The sequence below is a fragment of the Sylvia atricapilla genome, chromosome 4 (assembly GCF_009819655.1).
Source record: "Sylvia atricapilla isolate bSylAtr1 chromosome 4, bSylAtr1.pri, whole genome shotgun sequence".
In the NCBI taxonomy this organism is placed as follows: Eukaryota; Metazoa; Chordata; class Aves; order Passeriformes; family Sylviidae; genus Sylvia; species Sylvia atricapilla.
The window spans coordinates 61876366-61882365 of NC_089143.1; the positions used below are offsets into that span (position 1 = coordinate 61876366).

General features: G+C 40.8%; 1 protein-coding gene across 3 annotated transcripts in view; it reads right to left on the reverse strand.

Annotated features, from left to right (window-relative positions):
* MAPK10 (mitogen-activated protein kinase 10) overlaps nt 1-5183 on the reverse strand; it is a 141967-nt gene extending 136784 nt beyond the window's left edge. For 2 of the 3 annotated variants that reach the window (XM_066318152.1, XM_066318155.1), the window contains exon 1: nt 5048-5183. The gene's annotated coding sequence lies outside the window, so the exon portion shown is untranslated. Of the gene's footprint in view, nt 1-555; nt 966-5047 lie in introns of those variants that run through there. The other variant, XM_066318153.1, reaches the window with a different exon arrangement.
* Nucleotides 5184-6000: the final 817 nt, after the last annotated feature.

The window sequence follows — 6000 nt, forward strand, 5'->3', positions numbered from 1 at the left end:
TGTCCAAGGATAAAGAGATATATGTAAAAAAAAAAAAAAATCTGACAACTCCCTACAATCCTCTTCAGTCACCTCAAAGAGACACAAAACAACCTTTCCTCTCCCCCCACACCAAATCAGAGATGGAAAACATTAGTTACAAAAATCGGTCCAAAATTGTGGATTTTGCAAAAGTGAAACAGATTTTGCCATTTTAAATAGTGCTCAGAACACTGCATGTGTAGGGTCTTTATTTAAATTATTTTGCTATATTAACACTTTCTCTGAAACCACATTCTGAATGTGTTCCATCTGATAACTGTGCAATGCAGAAATTATACGCTTGGAGAACTCATTATAAGATGACAGCATTATGTTAATGTGTACTAAAAATTACTACACGTTTTAACTTTAATTTTCCCTGCCTCCCCCCTCCAAAAAAAAAAAAAAGAAAAGGAAAAAATCAGCATGCACTTTGGCATTAAGAATCTTTTGGTATTTGGCTGCTTTTTTTTTTTTTTTTTTTTTTTTTGGCCAAGAAGAATGATTTAATAAAATAATACATTGTTGACTCACCACAGCATGTGCTATGTCTCATCTATAGGAAATAGTTCAAAGGCATCAACTTCATGCATGGGTTGCCATAGCTGATATTTGAGTCTGGCCTGCTGTTGGTACAGGTTTCTAATACTAGCCCTAAGCACAAAAAAAGAGAAAGAAATATTTGGGGTTTATTTTTCAAGTCTGATTGACACAGAAAATTTCAGAAAACTAAACTAACTTGGAATGTAAATATCTGCACATCATATAACAAAGACTTTAGATTTTCCTCTGATAATACCATAATGCATCCCATTCAGGCAGTATCTGTACCATACATCTCCTTTCTTCCACACAAAGAAGAAAGGCAGGAGACAGAAAATAATTCAGAATAAAGTGCTGCTTAAATAGGAGAACTGTGTCACAGTTATTCCCCCATCAGCAAAAAAAAAAAAAGGAAAAAAAAATACAAAACAAGGCCTTAGTGCTCAAGAGCACATGTTCAAGACTGTTCAAATTGAAACAGATGGCATTAAAAAAATCATTAAACTGATCTAAAATAATTATTTTTGTTTCTATACTATCTATCTTTCTCAGGCCAGATCTTCAAATTTTTCTTTGGAATGAGGAAAAGCAGAAACTTGACTGATAACAAGTTGAGATGTGGACACAGTCACCTGCCACCTATACCTGGGGATGGAAATTAAATTTGACTCATGACATTATTAAGAGCTTTAAAAACTGTGTGATATGGATACATACAGGCATCAGTAAAGGCCTATGAATTACTGCTGTTTACCAAATCAGCACCCTCTTAAAAACAAATAACAAAGCATGTGACAAAAAAGCTCAAATTACAAGGCACATGCAGTCAAGAAACTAATAGACAAACTCAAGAACTGAAGGAAAAAGCAAATGCTGTGGTATTAAGATAGTGAATAAAAGAACAATCGAACATGGTGTTCTGGTACCTAACCACTGAGCAAAACTTAGTGATTACTATTAAGTATAAGGTTTGAGCACCATTGTCTTACCCCTGTATCCTATCATGCTTTCAATATCTCAGAGAAAACCAAAACCTGTACTGAAAACAGAAAATGAAAAATCTCCATGAGAAAACAACTACTTAACAAAAAAGGGCCCAACTCAGGCTCCTGAAATCCCACACTCAAATTACAGTTCCTAATTTGCTGGGTTATTGACCTCTTAGTGTAGAATCTTGGTGAAGCAGCTATTGACTTGACTGGAAGGCTCTTCTGGACCTTCAACTTTTACTGATTATTACCTCACAAAAGTCCTGAAAGAGTCCAACATAGCCAAAGATTCATGTTAGATCAGGTCTAACACCCCCCAAATTTCCCATGTCACTGCTGTGATGTGAGCAAGGGGCTGCACTCACAGGGTCATCAGCATTCTCTTGTTCTTAGATGGGAGAAAAGCCCAGAACCTGCCTAAAAATACAACTGCTGCTTTTCCTTTATCTTGCTGTAAAAAGACACTGTCCTGTGCTCCAGGCATAGTCAGGAAGATCCTAGGATACACTAAAGCTCACATCCTTTGTGTAGAAATGAAACTGACAACATACCATCACCACTAGTGAGTTCACACCCCAAAACTTCTACCAAAAATCTCACTGTAGAACAAAACAAATAAGACTGGAAAATTTTGAGACTTGAATTTCCTGCCTTTCCCTTGTAACAAGTAGCCAAGACTGATTCTAAAGCTTGCTAACAAAGCTACAGCTATCAGGCTAAAACACAGTAGAGCAGCTCAAGGACAGCTGTGGAACTTCCACAAACAGTGGACAGGGGACCAGGAAATTCCATCCTATCCACTGTGCAGGAAGCGTGCAAGAATCACAGAAAAGGAACAGTAAGTGTGCAAGAATCAAAAGCAGAATATGAGTGTTGAAAGCCAGGATTTATATATATACATATTCATTGCAGTCCAATGAAGACTCTCTCCTTTACTCCTGATGACATAACAGAGCAGCAACTGTGGTGATTCTGCAATCACTAGGCTTTCAGGACATAATTTCTAGTACTGCTATTGTTATAAGCTCAAAATATAACCAGTGGAATGGGGGGAGTCTATGGGTATAGAATGCTTGTGATTAAAAACAAAAAGCAAAACAAAAAAAACAAAAAACAAATTTACTTGGATTTGAAAATTTATCAACAAGCTGGTGATATTTTCTGTAATTTGGAATTGTCTAAGGAACTGGGTAGCATCTACTGAACAACAGTTTAAGAGATTGCCCATTTTAAAGCTGGAGGCCTTTCCCTAAATGCAGCTTTTCTCTCTTCCATGTCTTAAGAAAATTATGATGTCGCCTGCAAAAGCAATGCTAAAACCATCCTCCTTTGGGCCTGCTTTAGCCCTCCCTTAAATTGGATGCATTTTGCAATGAACTATAAACTACAAGTGAACTTTATGACCCTCTCCAATACCATGGCAGTGAAATTTTGATAACTCTCTCTTTGCTTTCCCAAGCGAGATTTGGTACTGTAACACTGTTTGAAGATATATTGATCCAGTACTGTTAAATTGCTAAAAAACAGCTGCAAACATGCCAACCACTGACAGCAGAGAAAAAAAACCCCAAATCTACAAGAAAACACTCATCCCTGTGGTCTGCTCATAGAAATGCGTGTGTGCACTGAAGGGGCTTTTTAAGAGTGAGAAGGACATTCTCCAAGCAGGCTGACAGGAAGCTGAGGTTAACTTATTTTTCATGGTAAGTGATTTCTGTCCTTATCCTATTTAGGAACATCCTTGTAATCCTAATACTCCTCAACAAAACCATAATTACAACAAGACCCCTGAAAAATTATGCGTGCTCTGAAACAGCAGGAGGGAGCTATGAGCAAGGGTGCAGTTTACTGAGAGTCAGGGAAAAAGAATATTGTCTAATGGTTGAGGTCAAATCACCTTTGTCATTCACACCTGCATCCCTGTAAGACAAAGTCATTAGCTGAGCCAACGGAAAAGGTATTCCTATGCCACCATTCCTAGCAGGAAGAGAGCAGACAGCCAGAGGACCACATAGGAAAATATAGCTCCAGTGTTCCTGGCCAGTGACTACATGGCAATGTACTGAGAGAAGGGTAAAATAGCAGAGGTTTGGTGCCCCCCGTTTTCCCCAAGGTGTGGGGACCGAAGGTATGTTACACATGAGCAGAGACAAGCAGCCCTGTGCTGTACCAAACCAGTCTGTTCTACCTTAACCCTTCCCTTTTGCTGAAGCTGGGCTCCAGGACAACCTCTGTGTCCTCCACCGAGCTGATTTCAGACTCCTCTGATCACTTAGAATATGCTCATTTGCGTTTTCCTCCTGATAATTTTCTACTCCGTGCCACAATTTCCCTCAAAATTTGTATTTTCACATAGTGCTGGTTTGCCCCTGCAGAAGCCTCTGGCAAAAACTTACAGTGAACACATCAGAGGAGGGGAAAGTTGCACTGAGGATGTCAGGAAGCTATGCAGCAAAAGGAACCCACGTAAACAAGCCTACAATGCCCCAGCACACGAATGGTGTGAAACATGCCCATCATGGTACACTGGCAGCACTGCCTGATTATTAAACAGTGCTGTAACACTTAACTATCCAAGGCAAATTTCTGTTATTTCTAATAATGTCACTCTGCTGTAAAAAGCAAAACCCACATTTCTTCCTGTAGCAGCAGCGTTTTCTGCCGGAGGATTTCCCTGCAAAGCAACATTGATTTCACTGCAGCATCTACAGATTGTTAATTCTCTTTTGCAAAATAACTGGCCCGTAGCTTGCTGTAAACATTTCTCCTGAAAGCTCTTGTGGTTCTCCAAAACCCAGTGGGCTGAGTTGTTCACTTGAACCCAAGTAATGTGGAAGAGTGATGATTAAAGGCTACTTTCTTGAAAACAACCCCCACCCCCACATCCAACAAGGTCTGTCAAACACTTCCAAACACACACTTCTATTTTTTTTTTTTTTTTTTTTTTTTGGGATTCAGTCACTCTGCAAAAAGCCAAGACTTCTGTCCTCTGAATCTCCCAGCGCCTTGTCCTCTCTCTATTTTTCCACATCCAAATTTCGTACGGCTGTGCGCGGACCGTATCACCCCCGTAACACCCCCGTTTTTCTACTGAACACAAGCCAGGACACCTCCTTGCCCCCAAAGCCCCCAGGCAGCGTTAGAGGTGATGAGGCTGAGTCAAACCCCAGTGTTTACATGAGCCAGCTGGTAAAGCACCACCACACTCCCTCCCAAGCACGGCGTGCCCCTGCCCTGCTCTCACGGCCGCCGGTCACCTGCAGCGCCCAAGCATTAAAGCTCATACACACCCCAGCGCAGGAAAATGATGCTTCTCTGGCCACAAAATGGACAGGTGCAGCCTTCTTGCTTCGCTTAGCAGTTTACTTCATTAACCTCTCTCTCCCTCTCCCCTGCTTTAATAATTTTTTTTTTTTCTCAAGCAGCAATCAATATTCATCACCCCACACCCTGCGAAAGCAGTTAGTCAAAGAATATTAGCATCAACCACCTACCATTCCTTGCTTGCGAGCTATTCTCCTCGTCCAGAAACCTTTTCCCCAAACTGCGACTTTTAGGTGGTGTTTTTAAATCACATTCCAAACAGTGCCGAGGGTTAAAAAAAATAAAAATAAAAAAAAAAAATAAATAAAAAAAAAAAAAAGAGCTATTTATAATAATATGATGGGAAGGAAAAAAAAAAAAAAGGCAAAAATAGAAAGAAAAAAGATGGACAGTTGGTTTTGAGGTAAATCACCGATTTCCTTTAAAGAACTGAATAAAAGCCTGGGGGAAAGGGTAGAAGAGAACAGAAAAAGGGGAGGCAAAATGTCTGATAATAATGAAATAAAAGGGGGGGGGGGGAAGAGTGGCTTGCTGAATCACGCTCTTTCACTGCCTGGAAACCATTGTGCAGCGTGATGCTGGCTGTACCATTGTGGAACCTACCAGAGGAGACAGGCAGAGAGCTTGGGGAATGGGGCTGCTATGGCAACTGAAAGGAGCACACATGACGTCAAAGCACACAGAGGTCTCGCAGGGGGAGGGAGAGAAAAATCTAATCTGCAGCCACAGCCACGGTATCTCCTGGAGAATCAGGGGATAGAGCAGCCTGCAAAGGGAAGCTGAGCAGCCTCCTGGAGCACTTACCAGCAGCAGCAGCAGCTCAGACATCTGCAGTACAGAGGGAAGATGGCAATAGCAGTGTGAATCTGCCCTTTTGTTTACATTAGCTGCTGTACGAAGGAACAAATGCCCATCACCCTTCAAAAATGTACACATCTTTAAAATTCAATCAGCTTTCACGGCCGGGAAAGGGATTTAAAAAAAAAATAATAAAATTACAACACATCTCCTCCACAGCTATTGAACTGCTCGAATGAACAAGCAACTCTTGGAGTCCCTCAGAAGCCAAAGGACCTGCTAAAGTTCTCTCCACTATGTGTATGTTGAGGCCACTGCTATACTG